General features: G+C 47.1%; 1 pseudogene; it reads right to left on the bottom strand.

Moving 5' to 3' along the window:
• Positions 1-526: 526 nt before the first annotated feature.
• LOC136502152 (uncharacterized) lies at positions 527-4,176 on the bottom strand (annotated as a pseudogene).
• Positions 4,177-17,295: the final 13,119 nt, after the last annotated feature.

The following is a 17,295-nucleotide window of genomic DNA, read 5'->3' as shown; positions in this document are numbered from 1 at the left end:
TGCAGCAAACGTACAAAAAGCAAAACAATATCAACAATTTTGTACTGGTGCAGTATTCTTATTGCACGTGAAACATTGTGCCTTCATTAGTATGTTCACAAAGGTGGACGTAAATAGGTGAACCCATGCAATTCTAGCTTGCTTGTGATTCAAACACCAGTAACAAAAACAATTAATCTTCTATGGACCACGCTTAATACCTGTCAACCTGTGGAGAAAAGAGTAAACCACACTAGGTCAATGATTTCGAAGATTTGTTTGAGCAATTGCAACCAGCCATTCAGTTCACATAAATCAAGAATTTAGCGAGATTTTTCAATCACTAGCCTAAACATGAAAATTCACGTGTCCATTACGTTCATGAGCATTTCAAAACAAGCTTCAGGAATACCAACGATAGAAATTCTGTGGATTGGTACACAACACACTTCTACAGTAAAAGTACATGTCATCTGGCTGCAATTCCCAGCATATAGTTCATTGAGTTGTCCTCCAGAAGACAGGTGCATATCAAAACATAGGTCTATCAACAGAACACCATAGCAACACGCTGGTTTTGTACTTGAGGAGTTCAGGTTATACTATCTGCAGGACATGCTCACTCAGCGTTCTAAGCAGCAAAAAGTCAATTCAGAAAAAATAGACAAGCTGGTGTTACTGTCCAGTCCAGCAATCGACATCTAATGGACATTGCAGCACCTGTTTCTACCATTGTATTTAGTAGAGCCCAGGCCACTAGCTGCGTCTGTAGATGTTGTCAATGTCAAGAGGTTCATCGCCTATAATCCTTTTTACTTGATTAGCCCATATCAGTTTGATCTTTCAAGGCTTGACCTTGGTAAGAAGTTTTCGACATCTACATAAAACGTTGTGAAATCAAGTATCTACTAGCTTCCTGCAAATTGTCATCCCATCTCCAATAGGCACCTGAAAGTGTCCCAAATAAAATAATGCCATTGTCAGTAAATGTAGCATGCTGATGTTGCAGTACTGCTACAAATCACAATATTCTGAAGGACAAAAAATTGTGCACGGCTTTTCAAAGATCCTACGAAAGTTTGCACGTAATAACACATGCAATGCACCAAATAACAAAATATAACAAGGAGAGGGAAAAGGAATACCATGCTGATATCGACACGCTTGTTCCTCCAAAACTTTCTTATTGAAGTTCCTTATACTGATTGTCTTTGGGTCATCAACCTGAAAAAGCCAGATGTGCTAAATATGATGTGTACCATATAACATAACTGTGTAAATCTAAAAGACGTTATAACTGACCAGTGGATCAGCAACCCTTCCATACCAAAGGACATTGTCCAGTTACAATTAAACCACCAACTCTTACCTACAGAAGAAAACAGAACTGTCAACACATAAAGCACCATAAGTCCATAAATGCTATTATTTTATATAAATGAATTATAAACCAATATGAGATAACAAAGGTTCTCAAAAATGATTTCTTCAAACATTATAAGTGGCATGAAGAGTTAAAAAGGGAAAACATTATGGGGAAGGTACAAAAAGCAGCATGTGTTTTATATATATCCAATTGATGAAACATATGTTAGATCTTACTAGCTTTAGTAGAAGCTCAAAATATTCCTCATACATTCTCTTGTCAGCATCAACAAATGCGAAGTCATAGCTAGAAAAGATGGAAAAGTAAAGGTTAGATAGAAATTTAAGAGGCCATTTAGTTGATGACGGATTATAACAAACCATCAGCATACCTGGAAGCTTCGCCACAATCAATTAGTGATCTTAGAGAATCCAGAGCTAAAGCATGTTTCACATCAATCTATGAAATTTTTATGCATCGATCAGTACAGAAATTTTAGAGCGCAAAAGCATAAATGGATTCTACCATATAACAGTAATTATTACAATTGTAGGGCAATTCCAGATACTCAGTGTTTTCAGATTTAAATGCATAGAGATGGTTGTGAAAGAAAATTACTGCTTAATATCATCAAGATTAGATTTCTAAACAATATGCAATATGCAGTTTACCAATTTTTTCCCCTAATTTCATTCACTACTGTGCAGAACTCAATAGTCAATATAATGTAAAACATATATAAGGACAACGAAACAGATATCACAAATAAAATAAATGAGCAAGAAAAGTAGTTTGCTTGGAAGAATTTTCAAATGTGCACATAAAAGGTTATTTGACTACTTTAAACATCTTTAATTTGTTATGCAAAAAAAATCTCAAGCTGGCTTAAAAACCATACACATTTGATTTAACTTTCTATCCCAGGCATATGAATTACCTTCTGTGCAACACCAGCACGTTGATAGTACTTCTTGGCAACTTCTAGGCATCTTTCATCCCTCTCACAAGCAACCAAGTGACCAGATTCAGGGAGGGCTAGTGCAACAGCTAATGATGAATACCCCTATACAAAGATGAAAGCATCATAAGACACAGACAATGGGATTTGGAATATTTTGGAATTTCTGTATATATGAAGTTGTTTTTCACAAGGTGTACAATGAATGTTTTTCATTGCAACACATGAACCTATTGTCCGTTAAAGAAGAAGGAAGGAAAGCTTATGCAAGCTGCAGGAATCAGCATTACAGCACTACCATTTACTCTGATTATAAATATAGTATACTTTCAACATGCTGCAACGTATACCATGGAAAACTTCATGGCTAAACTAAACACTAGACAGGACATACCAAATTGTCTGTTTGTCACAAAGAACATTGTTACCCACTCATATATGCTTACTGACACAAACACCATATTTCTTATGGTAGCTAATAACATTAACAGTTCTATGGAAAGCTTTATATGTGCAAGTCTATACATTTCCTCGAGCCAAAGCTTAGCTGATGTAGGCCTTAAAATTGCTAGTTTGCTATAAAACACTCAAATTCCACCAAGAAAAAGTGGATTGCTATTGTTTTGTTTTTCTGACTGGGTGTGGATGGTAGGAAAATCCAAAATGGTAAAGTAATCAGTTAACATACAGTAAACACACCAACTTCAATGCAACGCCGCGCCCCTAGAATTTGCACAAGCATTGCCAACAGCTGAGCCTGAGCAGGAGAAACCTACAAAGACAAAGGCACCAGATTAGACAGCCAATGGGCACTTTTATGTAGCTTGCTTCTTGAAAAATATACGCAAAATTTGAACTGTATAGTAGCTATGGAAACCATCATAATATTTTCAGGGAAAGACTGCAAGGCGAATTATATTTGATATGCTACAAGTTGACCAAGGCGATTCAAAGGAATAGCAAGAAACTGCAACTAAGCCCAACAGTAGGCTCAGGAAAACAGGATTATCTGTCTTATCTGTATTTCGCCTAATAACCTCCAAAAACATACCTGTAGTAACAACAAAATGCATACCACCAAAACAATACAGTAGAGTTCAGTTCATTGCATGTGTATGCAGAATGCATTGTGGAAGCATCAGTGCGATAGTCCAACCAAATGCCAGCCTTATCATGACAATTTGGAGAACTGAATGAGAATGGCAAGCGACATTGAAGAACCGCAAATGCAATACCGGCTTTACATCAGAGATGCTTGGCGTTCCGAGTTTTGAAACTTGAACAGACTACTACTGTGACGTTCTTGCAGAAACATAGCACTTCATCTATGCAACGAAGTCGACGGGAACAGCAAAATGGGTACAACAGTTCATCGATATCATGCTATGCATTGCCACGCACCTGCATCTGGCTCCCTCTCATAGCCGCGGTCTCCTCGCGAAGCTCCCGGAGAATCTGGAAAAAAATCGAGGACGGGGCACTCAGTCGGAGCCAAAACCAGTGGCAAATTGGCTCGGAACAAGAACGGGTAGACTGAGAGTGGCATACGGGGTGCTCGCGGACGTTGGCGAGGAGGTAGTCGTAGAGAGGCGGCGTCATCCCGAGCTGCTTCCGCCCGCGCCGCGCCTCCTCCACCGCCGTCGCCGCCGCCGCAGCGGAGGAGTGGTGGGAGGAGCACAGGCGGCGTACGAGGCATGCCGGCGCGCCGCGGCGGAGCAGGGTGGAGGAGACAGAAGCTGCGGCTCCCGGGGACAGGACTAGAGCTCGGAGGGTGCGGGAAGGCGCGGCGACCGCCGGCGGAGGAAGAGGGAGAGGAAGGGCGGAAGCGAGGCGAGGCGACATGTTTCCCGGCCCACACGTCAGTGACTGCATGCCCGCGCTATTGGTTTCTTTCGGATAACGCGAAGCACGGGGTTGCCCCCCAGCCAGAAGGGCCCACTTGGCAGTGATATCAGTTGCTAGCCTACTCCTGGCGCCCCCGCTCACATTGGAAAAGGGACCCACCCAATTGGCTCGTTACTCGCCGGGCTCTCACCGCCGGCGACGGCGAGCTTCCACGGCTCCTCCTTCTAAGTTATGGTCTAAGGTAAAACTAGATGAATTGTAACAGTTGGCATATGGAGTAAATAAGAAATTTGGGATGCATATCAGCACATGCACCATATGGCAACTGTTACAATTCATATGGAGTACGTATATGAAATTACGATGAGTTTTAGCCTCAACTTTTTTTTAGAGAAACAAAAATAATTATGACGCAAAGTACTACGTAAGTCTGATTAAAAAGACTTGTATCTTTTTTTTACAACTTTTCACCGTTTCAATATTTGTGGTGTTGTCACTTGTTACTCTTCGTGTTTCCATACTTGGCCGAGTGTGACATAAATCCAAAGGGACTATGGCAACAAGGATTTCATGTCTCAATTTCCAAGACTTGTTGAAAATAATTTAGATTAACTTTATTCCTATAAAACTCACATTTCACTCATAAAACTTAAATCATCTCTGTTTATTTATATTATATCATGTCAGCGTATATTTACTAAGTTGTTATCTTATTTAATACCCATGAAACTCTTATGAAAGCTCACTAAGACTGGTCTAAGAGATGAATATCAAAACTCACTCAAGATATTGTAAACTTAAGTCTTTACTAAAGAAACTTCCTATTAGGCTAGTTTTCGTCGGGGTTTCATGTCCTAGTTTCTAAGATTCCTATATGTTCCAAACCGTATTGACAAGTTTCATCCTACGAAACTCACTTCGTCTTATGAAAACTTTCATTATCTATCTCTTCATCTATACTATGCCATGTCGGCTTATTTAATGCTCATGAAACCTTCACTGGCCGTAAAAAAAGATGAACATGTTTGCCCCCAACTAAGCTTGGTCCTTGCATGCCTTAAAAGGCAACTTAAGACGTCCATGGAGTCTTAAGAGGTAAATGTTTTTTTAAAACAAAAAGGCAAAAAAAAGCAAAAATATTTTAATCTTTTCAGGCATGTGTGAACTATCATCTTTTACCCCACCGTACCACTACACTACAAATTCGTTTAACTTTGATCACTGTAACTTTGGTATCTCCATCGAGATTATTTAAAAATTTGAATATCAAAATCTTATATTTCAAAAATAAATATTTGTGACTCTAAATGACTTCGAACTAAAAACTTGTCAACTATAGAACTTTGGTATAAACCATGCCAACATTTAGGATTGTTTAAAAATTATGTTTTGAATTTCAAAACCTAGCTAAGAACTTAAAATAAATATTTAAGGATTTAAATGACTACAAATAAAAAAAGGTGTCAACTACAAAGTTGTAAATCACGTTGGCCACTACAACTTTGGTATACACCATGTCAACATATTAGATTATTGAAAACTTCTAAATTTTGAATTTCAAAATCTATGAAATTAAAATTAATTTGGGACCATATAAATGACTTCGAGTCAAAATTGTTTGCTGCTTGTATGAGCGCCAAACTCTCATCTCTCTCCTCACTTCTCTCGTCTACATCAGCAAAAATGCTGGCCAGGTTGGCTATAAAATAATTGTTGTACTTGCTCTACAATATGCGTCAATATCTAACTATTAGTTGAGTGTGCTATTAAATTAGCTGCAAGTGATATGACACTAACATGTATATGTCGCAATGTTAAACTATTAGCCATGCTGTTGGTGGTCAGATTGCCTAGTGTATGCAGTACATAGAAATCGAATAGGGCAGGTCCTTCCTTACAACTCCCGCCGTTCAAAAAAGAAAAAAATTCTAGATAAAGTACAAGTCTATTTTTTGTATTTAATTTAACTTAATTTATGAAAAAAATATCAACATCTATGTCTCAAATAAATTTATAAATTTACTAAAAAATATATGTTAACTTAATGATATTTATTCAGTATTATTAATGTTAATAATTTTTATATGATTAGTCAAATTTAAAAGTGCTTGACTCGCGAAAAATGAGAATTGTATTTTCTTTAGAGGGAGAGTGGGTAAGCACGAGTCTGACATGTGTTGATTTTAATTTAAAAGAGTAGTTGTCTATACACGGTAGTAGAACTAGTGATGAAACATATATATGTTTTTGTGCTCGTATGTACAAAGATATACACGTACGGTTGACAAAGATAAAGACCTAAAGCGGTCTACGTTGGATGACGAATTTGCCGATTCGGCTGCATGCTGATTGCTGAACCTTATTCCACACGAGAGCAGATATATTTCCAGCGCAAGCATGCACGTTTGATGACGACGTCTCCATCAGCAAATAAAGGCGGCGACGTGAATGTTTGACCTAGGATCACGGGCCACGTACATTAGTAACACCACGACGACGAACTTCAATTGGGTTTGGCCTGCAGGCGCAATGAGCTAGCTAGACACAGCCTCTCGAATTGAACATGCATGCTACCTATATAGCCACACCAACACAGCACAATGCAGAGAAACACCTTTCTACCTACATGCCGGCCGCATGCGTACGTACACCAAAAGCTCGATCGCAAACCACAACAACAATATAATACTACCACGTACGAGTCACGCAAATGCATGGCGCACCACATCAATTTTGAACATTTTGCCATTTTGATGAGTGGGAGTCACACCGGTCCACGACCCAATCACCCCACCGAAGTAAACTGCATATAGTGCTGGCAACAAATTCATACGATCGATTCAGTCATTTAATTTGGACACCTTTTACTTTACTAGCTCCCACCCTCCCTCTTCAATAAATAAATTCCTAGAGTTATCACTAGTAGAGAAACGACCTTTCATGCCATGGCCAAAAAGTATTTAGTCCCGGTTTAAAAATTGCAACTGTGGCTAAAGGGAGGACTGGACCTTTAGTCTCGGTTTGTAATACAAACCGGGACTAATTCTACCATTTAGTCCCGGTTGTAACAGTTACCGAGGTGTGTCAGAGGCACGTCAGTACGAGAATCTTTAGTCTTGGTTTGAGACATGAACCCAGACTAAAAGTGTGACTTTTAGTCCCGGTTTGAGACACGAACCTGGACTAAAGATACCTTTAGTCCCGGTTTATGTCTCAAACCGGACTAAAGGTGTCTCCAAACTGAATTTAAAAGGAAAGCTTATCTTATGTAAGTTAGATGTGTGGTCGTAGGTGAGATGGTAACGCGTGCAAGAGCTGAAGTGGGAGGCCGTATGTTCGAATCTCCACAGCTGCAACTTAACCGGGACTAAAAATTAAGACATTTAGTCCCGATTGCATAGTCCCGGTTCCAAAACCGGGATTAAAGGGGTTGAGAACCGGGACTACAGCTAGGTTCTCTACTAGTGTATCTTAATTTATATATTATCAAGCTTGATTAAATTTATAGAAAAAAGACACCAAGATTCATGACACTAAATTAGTATTATTGGTTGTAGAGTGAAATATATTTTTATAATATGCTCATTTGGTGTCATAAATATTTGTGTTCTTTTCTATAAATTTGGTTAAGTATATTTTTTACTTAAGAAAACTCTAAAATTGATTTATTCAGAGACGAAGAGAGTATTTCCATATATATATATATATATATATATATATATATATATATATATATATATATATATATATATATATATATATATATATATATATATATATATTCACACTCGTCTAATCTTGTAAGATCTTCGATGTGGCTCTTTTCATCAACTACTAGTAAGTAGCAATAACCAAAAGATATTAGTGAAGGTTTGCGTGATAAAAATTGGAAGAATTATAGAATATAACACATTGATGAAGAATAGATAAGACATTGCATGTATAGCTCCACCTTATGAAGGGAGCAATATCGTCATAGGCTATATTACAACAAGTGGGTTTATATACAAGATTAAATGTAAAGCTAATGGGAACTTCTATAGATAGAAAGGTATGGTGTATAGTATGAAGATACATTTGGTGTTGTTGTTAAAGCAGCTATTACTAGAGTTATCTTGTCCATTGTTGTTTCAAGAGGATGGATTTTGATGAGGCAACCGGATATAGTACCAAGCAGAGAATATAATACCAAGCAAGAGTTGTCAAGGCCTTATAAGGATACAAAATTGATATCCTCGAATGCGAATACAAACAAGATCGATCGAATCCGAATCCGAATCCACATCCGAATTTAGATATCTTATGGTTTAATAATAACATTATCCTTCCCAAGAATATTTTTAGCTTATAAAAAACATATCAAATATTTTACACAAAAACAACATTTTAAAAATATATGTACAATATTAATTTAATATTATTATGAACAAAATCATTAAAGACATTTTGTTAAACATCTAGTTTATATGAATGGAAATATATAATTACTACTATTATAATGATTATCTATTTTAAAATTATACTTATTTATGTTTAAACTCATAATATGAAGAAGCATATATATACAAACTAATTTCCCCCCTAAATATCGTACTATTACTTTTATCGAATGCAGGCTATAGATTGATAATAATATATAATTTAATATTTTTAATCAACTTAATACTCTATTGTATTTCTTTTTCTAAACACTACTTCCTCTAGTGAAATTATAAGTTGTTTTTAGTTTTATTCTGAGTCAAATTTCTCAAATTTGGCCAAGTTTGTAGACAAATTTGTTAACATTGATAAAGCAATATAAGTTATTTGATCAAATCTAACTTTTTTCTGTCAAAATACAATGTAAATGACTTATTCCAAATTAGGAGTAAAATCACAAACAACCCTAAAAACAATGCTTATTTCAAGTTTTATTTAATATTTTGATTGGATGTTGATCTATTCTCCTATCGATAATGCTTCCATGCAGGCATCCCTCCGTCCGGACGCCGCATGCCATAATCCGCCTCGCCCGTGACACTTGCTCCCTCCCGTCGCTTGCCCCACCCGTCGCATGCCCAGCCCACGCGGATTCGACCTGCATGTCGCGTGGCCCTCCCGCCGCGACCATCCCTCGCAGTGCCCCCATCCTGGGCATGCGCTGCCTCTGCTCTCCCCATCTCTTGCTCTCTATCTCGCATCCGCTGGTAGCAGAGTGCCTCCCCGGGCTCTTCCCAACCCCCAATGCCACTGGGATGCCTCGCGCCCTCACCGCCCCTACCGATGGTCGCTGGGTGCACCTGCGGAGGCGCCTCGAGTCGTCCCCGGCCGAGCCAAGGGCATCCACAAGCGCGACCGGATGCTAGTGGTGCTCATGCACTGCCGCTCGGCTCTGGCTCCCACCCCGACGTCCGGAATCGACCGGCCTAGGCCTTCCCTCCCGTATGTTGCAAATGTATATTTCAAGTGTTTTAGACATCAGAGGTATGTTGTAATTTTCACGTGGATGTTGCAAAAGTAGTGTTGGATTCATAAACCCGGGGTCCCTCATGGACCGGCTTCCCAACAAAGGCTCGGCCCAGCAGACAACGTTGCGAACGACGTGCAACTCATGGGCCGACCCAAAAACCTAAACGACAGACTAGAAGGGCAATCCAATCTCCGACCAGAAGTCCTGCCCGAGGAGGAACGACGCCCGCTTCTGACTCTGGCCCACCTCTCCGACCGGAAGGCCTCACTGGGAGGAACAACGCTTGCTTCTGACTCTGGCCCACCTCCGGACGACCTCTTCGACCGGAAGGCCTAGCCAAACACCACTTCCGACTTCGACCCGCGTCTCCGACCGGGGGATGCGTCAAACCCCTGCTTACAGCTCTTCTCCGACTGGCGCAATCAAAGCCGACTGGGACCAACCGACCGGGGACGCCCGCTCGGTGAGGACCAGGAAATAGATGGAGAAGATAAGGCAGGGCACTCAAGTCAACCACAATATCGAGGACCGTACCCTGTACACCTGCAGGACAGTACCCTGCAACCTTCCTGGCATGTTAGAACCCAAGCAGTATTGTGGGCGCCGACATTTTCCCTACAGTGTTGTGGGCGTCATCAACTCCTATACCAGACAAACACGGTAAGGCACCCCCACGTGCCTTTAGGCATCAACAGTATTGTGGGCGCCAGCATTTACCATACCGACCGAACATGGTAAAACCCCTACATGCCTCTGGGCACCAACAGTATGGCAGACACCAACGTCTACCATACCAGAAGAAGACGACACAACCGCCCACATGCATCTGACATTAACAGTGTTATGGGCGCCTACAATCATGTGGGCAACAAGACTTAGCATACGTACACACTCTCTCTCTCTCTCTCTTGTAAGGCCATCCCCTTCATCTATAAAAGGGGATGCGCTCTCTCCTAAGGAAAAAATCTATCCACAACAACTCGAACAACACACACAACAAGAGAACCACTAGGTTCAAACCTCGAGCACACGCTAAAACACTTAGCACATAGCGGAGCTCCTGTCACTCTCGGCCCTTCAGACTGGAGTCCGATCGGACCTCTTGTACCCCCATCTTTCTCCCTTCCGTTTGTAACCCCACAACAAACTTCGAGCACCTGGGCTCAGGAATAAAGTCACCGATCGACTCAAACTGGACGTAGGGTACATTGCTTGAACTAGTATAAACCCTGTGTTATTGAGTGCTAGGCCACCTCCAATCACAATGTACAGTAAAACTACAAATATTTACGTGTTGGTCATTTTCTTCACCGACAGTTGGCGCCGTCTGTGGGGAAGACGCTGTATGTTCACACTTTTTGGTCATCAGATGGCCCACTTTTCTGCCACCTTCGCCATGGTGGGCTCAAGCGATACGACTCGCTTCGGCTCGCTGGAGTTACCCGCACTCCCACCTGTTGCGATGCGGGTTCCACCCGTCTTTGAGCCGTCGCAGGCCTTCCTGTTCGAAAACCTACACTTCGTCGCCGACCAGCTCGGCGTACTTCACCTCCGCGAGGAGGCACTTGTTCCACCGCCCGTCGGTGGGGCGCCCTCCATTGGCTCCGGGACACACGACGACTTCAACGATGAGGTGCCTGCGCTTCATTCCAAGCAAACGCTCTGCTCAAACCCCACTATGAGTAACGTACGCTTTCTTATTTACTCGGTATTTACTATCTTTCGCCGATTCTCCGGAGGGACCCCGTTTTCCGCACCGAGACCACCATGCAACTGGTTCCCTTACGACCTTGCGTCCCTCGTGGATGCGTACGCCTGGGGCTCCAAAAAATGCTGACGCCGCCTCCTCTCACGTCTGAATTCGTGGGAATGGCGTGCTATGCTCCCACCTATTTCCTCGACCTCATGGATGATGATGTCGAGAGCGACGGCTCCAGCATCAACGACGTGACACCTAGCCACTGTCCGTCCTGGGAGTGCGCTATGGCAGCCGCTCCGAGGCAGCCGTCGGTGGTAGCGGAGTCCTTGTAGACTCACACCCCTGCGGACCCTCATGCGGGGGCCCTCGCCCTCGCACAAAAGCATGGTGAGGAGCTACAACAACGGTGACAGAACTAGCCACCACCTACACTGGCGCGCTCGGTGCGACACGTTGCGCCCCATGCGCGTGACCCGGCGAGCGACGCCCGAGGTCGCGCCCGCCATGTCTAGCATGATATCATGAACGAGGGGAACGACCCCCATAGTTCGCTCGGGCTGGCCAGAACATCACCGCCACGACAATGCTTCTGCCCGGCCTTCCCGAGCCGAACGACCCCCAGGAACAGACGATCCACCAGAACCTCCAGGAACTGGTGGAAACCATCGCCGTTCAATAGGCGGAGAGCTCCGCATCATGACACTGACTCGCTGCCTCTCTCCCCACCAAGGGAGTAGGGACGCACCAGACGAATCGCTCTACTCGCTCACCGCTATAGCCACCGAGCACGGCACAAGAGGCCGCATCTGCGCCCTAGCCTAACTTGGCGCCCGCTCCGCACTGACCGCCTGTACGCGAGTGGCTTGGGCCGAACCAAGACGCTCGCAGCGTCATCAACAACCGGCGTCGGTCCTGGCATGATGATGACGTCCATTGAGCGGCAGTGAGGGCAGGCAACATAGACCCCAGCTGGACCATCACGAGCAGTGGTGAAACGCACCCCAGGCGCGGTCCCCGGCCGGACGACCGGAGTCCTAGCCCAGATGGCCTGGGACCACAGGCCTTTGACCGACGCATCTAGAGAGCGCCGTTCCCGCAGTGCTTCAACAGAGGCCGAGACAAAGGCAAGGATAAGCACGAGGATCAGGACAAGGGCCCCTCCACGTATAGGGGCAAAAAGAATAAGAAAGATTGTCGCCGACCGGCCAGCTCCGCGTTGGTCGCCGTGGCTGATCACACAGGCAAGCAGCCCCAGCAGGGCCTACCAGACCACTTCAACGAGCTCATGGAGAGCCCGTGCACCAACCACGCCTACCCTGTCAAACACCTCTACAAGGACTGCGAGCTCCTCAAGCGCCTTCTGCGATAGGCTGGCGGGCTGAAGGAAGGAAAGGGCAAAGAGGCAGCGACCAAGAAAGGGGGCGTAGCGGGCAAGGATTCAGATGACTAAAGGTCCCTATACGGTGACCGGGGTGATCTGACCGGACGCCTACTGACTGAAGGACGATAACGGCAACGTTCTCACCAACACTTGGAACAACGAACAACTACATCGTTTCTTCCCCTAAAATTTAGTCTTACCATTTTTTACTTAATGTTTGCTCCTATAAAGCGCCCCGACCCGAACACTTTCGGCCCGGGTCGCTCGGGGGCTCCACGGGGGTGCAATGCCACCCCTCTTTTTACTATCATATGATAAATACATTTTTCCCCGAACGAAAGGGTAGTCCGTTCCTTTAATTACGTTATGTAACTTTGCTCTAAATATTCCGACCGATCGCACCCCGTCTCTACCTACGGTTACGAGCAGCTGAGCCTCGCGGGCCACGCCCGAGCTCTTAAGGTTGCAGCCTACGGTGCGAATGGGCAGGTACGAAAAAGAAAGAATGAAAAACAAAGTTACGCTAAGGTAAAAATAAGGAACGAATGGGACAAGCTTCCCCGAACGAAGTAGTTCCATCACAAAAAACACTTTACACAGGGGGCTCCCCCACGACATTATCTTTTACATTTGCTAAAGTATTTCTACTCTAAATACTTCTACTATGGCTCCTTGGTGGCATCGGCTACCGGCTCGACCGGCGAGGGTAGGGGCTGCTCGTCCTCTGACTGGGCAACGTTCGGCTCAGTCGGAGGCGGGGCGATGCCCGCTTCCGACCCAGGCTCCACGCCATCCGTAGGCTAGGCGGTGTCCTCCTGATGCACGCTGACGGCTATGTCCGCACGGTGAGCATTCATCACCCACTGCGTGGAGACTTGCTCGGCCTCCAACTTTGTGTGCGGCAGCAAGCTCTTCCCGAGCGATTGGATGTCCTCTGTGCTCTGGCCGTCGGCTTACTCGCTGTAGATGGTGGCGAAGTCCAGGTCCGGGTCGTACGTCACCACCAAGGTCAACACCCCCGATGTCCTATAGAACAACCCGTCGGTGATGAGGGACCGAACCTCATCTGGAACCTCCGTAAGCCAGATGGCGGGCGCGCTGGTACTTGGCGCTGACCCAAAGACCTCCGAGACGATGAGCTGGGCCACATTGCGTATCTGGTCAAGTTCCCCCTCAAGAGCATGCCGCTCTTCAAGGGACTTGGCCAGTGCCTCCGCATTCCGCCCAATCGTCGCTTTGGCTGTCTCCAGGTCCCGCTCCAATGACTCCACCTTTCCACCTAGCTCTGGAAGAAGGATGACAAGCTCAGAAACAAGCTAAAGGAAGAAACCAACACGCCAAAAAGTAGAAAAGGTACGTACCGAGGTGGGCGTTCTCAAGGATGGAGAGTTCCTCCTTTTGCCGAGCCACCTGCTCGCACAGCTGGGTGTTCGCCTCCTCCGTTCCCATCACCCGGCCCTGAAGCGTGAGCACTTCCTGGTCGGCCTCCGACCGGGCCTTTCGCTCCGACTCCAGGGCATTCCACTCCGTCTCTAGGGTCTCCAGGGATGTTTGGAGCACCGCCTCGGTGTCCACCAGGGACTTCTGCAGCGCTACCTCGGTCTCCGCGTGGCGGGCCTTCGCCCCCTCAAGCCCTCGCTCGGCGGTGGTCGCTCGTTCCACCGTGAGCAGCTCCGCTGCCCGCGCCTCGTTCACCTCTACCACCCAGTCTTGGGACTCTCGGCGGGCGGACTCCAGCTCGTGCTCGAGCTTGGCCATCTGGGCGTGCTCCATCCAAAGGAAATGGACTTGCGGCTCGACATCTCCTCTAGACCCTGCAAAAATGAGAAGCAAGCATGCTGAAGCAATCGACAAAAGATCATGGGGTCAAGGACGAACGTAGGAAACTCACTAATGTGGCACAGGGTAGGTCGACCTTGACCACCCGCTGGACAGACTTAACCCGCTCTTGGGCCTCTTCAAGCTTCACCGATAGTTGGGCGAGATCGGACTCCATGGCGAATCCTCTCCCCCAAGCACGTCCCAGAGCTGACACTCTTGCGCATCCCGAAGGATGAACCGAACCTTCCTCGGGTCCTCAGGGCAGGGCCACACCAGGTCGATGGCCTCTCGCCCACTGGAAGGCCCAGCTGATGGTCCAACCACCGCCAGCTCCTGCGACGGCGCCGGTGGCTCCACCTCGTCACCTACTTCGCCGTCAGAGGGGATCTCTACCACCTCGATTTCATGGGCCATTGGCAGACGCTCTGGCTCTGGCTCGACCGCATCTCCCCTGGCACCTCTAGCTCCGACTAGGAGGGTGAGTCATGTGGCCCTTCGCTCAGCGAGGCAGGGAGCCTGGTCTCCCTCTCCTCTTCCACCGCAACCAGTAGAGGAGGCACTGTAAGGGTTACCTCCGATGTGACCTCCACCGTCACCACTGGGATCGCCGCCAACACCATCGCCACCACTGCCACTGTACTGACGATTGACCCGGGGGACGCCGCCCCCAGAAGGGAAGGACCCACCGCCACCACCCTGCTCTCCCCGCCGCTCGCCACAGCACGCTGCAAGGTGGGCCTCCAATCCTCCTGCATAGGAGTTGGGGCGATGCTCAGCCCCATCAACATCCGGCCGCTGTCAAAAAAGTACATGTTAGTCACAGTCCAAAAAACTCAACAGCAAGATCGAAAAGAAACAAAGAAGGCATACCGGGATAGAAGCGGTAGGGCTCTGAAGCCCCGATCCGATGTTAATGGGCCCGATGGGCGAGGACCACTCCTAGGCCATGACCCACGCCCCCTCACTTTAGTCGAGGGGAGTCGACCCAACCGGCTCCTGCTTAGCCCATGAATCACCATGACCTTTGGCTCAGGGCACGTCGACCGGGGCAACTGGTGGGGCATCCTCCCGTTGTGGGTCGTGCGCTGTTGCCGGCCCCGACGACGCGTGGGTGCAAGCCCGCTCTTCCGACCACCTGACCAGTCCTGCCGCGCCCATAGCAGCGGGGGACAAGGCCGGCGATGCCTCAGAAGGGCGTGGTGACTGCGTCCGCTTCGCCTCCTGTTCATTGACGGCGTCCGAGCTCGCAGCACGCTTCCTCGGCATGGGAACATCGCCGCGCCTCTCTACCTCCTGCTCATCGCCGGTGGACACGGCCATAGGATCACGATGCTCCACCGAGGTTGCAACGACCTCCTGGCTTTCCTCCTCCTCTGTGGGGTCCTCCGACTCGAGCTCTGACTCAACGTCGCTCCTATTTTCCTCTGCTCGCACGCGCTGGGCGATCTCCATCTCCTTCTCATGATTTCACTGAGTGTCCTCGGCTTTCTTCCTCTTCCTCTCAACCACCGCCTCCTTCTGGGTGGCTTGCCGCGCCGCGCCCTCCGGCCCCTTCGAAAGGTGCGGCCAGGACTTGAAAACTCCAAGTCCCTACGAAACAGGCGACTCAAAATAAAATAATAGGAGAGCAGAGGGGAAAAGCACACGGAGTAAGGGGAAGGGGGCATACCAGTTTGGACACCCTCACGACATTTAGGGGTCCAAGATTTCCATCTAGGGTCTCTTTAGGCTTCATCTGCAGCACCCGGTCAACGTGACTCCAGACCTCGTCATTCGGCAGCTCCTCCGGCGACGCACGATCGGGGTCCGTTGGGCCATTGTATTTCCACATCGGCCGTGTCCTCTCCACTAGTAGAGCGACCCGACAGCGGAAGAGGGTGTGAAACACCCGCACCCTATCAAGGCCACGCCGCACAAGCTTCTGGAGCTCCACCTCGATGATCTCCACCTTCTTCTCCTGCCTCTTCAGACTCCTACCGGTGAAAGGCGGGAACGATGCCTCCACTAGGTTCCTGATGTAGAACCATTCCCCGTGCCACCCCCGATTGGAATCACAGGGGGTGTACACGGGGTATGAGCCCGACGCACTTGGTTTCTTCTGCAGCGCGAAGCCCTCCACTGGCGCGATCATGAGCGGCTTTCCCTCCGACAAAGCTCGCCCAGAGAACAACCGCCAGAAGAGGTCCACATGCGGCTCCATCCTGAGGAAGGCCTCGCACACGGTGATGAATCCGGCGATGTGCAACACCCCAATCGGATTGAGGTGCTGCAACTCCAGGCCCCACTCATTGAGGAGCCCACGCAGGAACCAGTGCACGGGGTATCCTAACCCATGCTCATGGAAGGCGAGGAAGGAAACAACCTCGCCGGCCCGAGTTTGTGGGAAATCCTCCCTCCCAGGAGCCCTCCAGTGCGCCACCTCCTTCGGCGGCAGAAATCCCTTCTCGGCGAAGGCAGCCAGCACCGACTCCCTCATGACGGATGACCTCCAGCTTGACATTTCGCTCCGAGTTCGCGAATGGATTTGTGAGTTTTTCTCCTCTCCCTCGCTCTCCCCTTTTCTCTCCTAGGGACCGCCGCCGCGCTCAGACGCTCTTGGCAAGAAGGAAGAAGAAGAAGAGGCAGCAGATGAGGAATAGGCGAAAGAACGGAATGGAAGCCCTCTCCCTTCCCCTACTTAAAGAAAGAGGCACATCAGTTGGGTAAGGCGCAGCGATTGGGGAAAGGCGAAACGACGAGGGCGAAAAACCCTCTCCCTTCCCCCATTCAATGCAGATGGGATATGATGGGACGTGCC

The sequence above is a fragment of the Miscanthus floridulus genome, chromosome 13 (genome assembly GCF_019320115.1).
Source record: "Miscanthus floridulus cultivar M001 chromosome 13, ASM1932011v1, whole genome shotgun sequence".
Classification (NCBI taxonomy): domain Eukaryota; kingdom Viridiplantae; phylum Streptophyta; class Magnoliopsida; order Poales; family Poaceae; genus Miscanthus; species Miscanthus floridulus.
The sequence above is the reverse complement of the archived record's forward strand: the minus strand, read 5'-3'. Positions and strand labels throughout refer to the sequence as shown.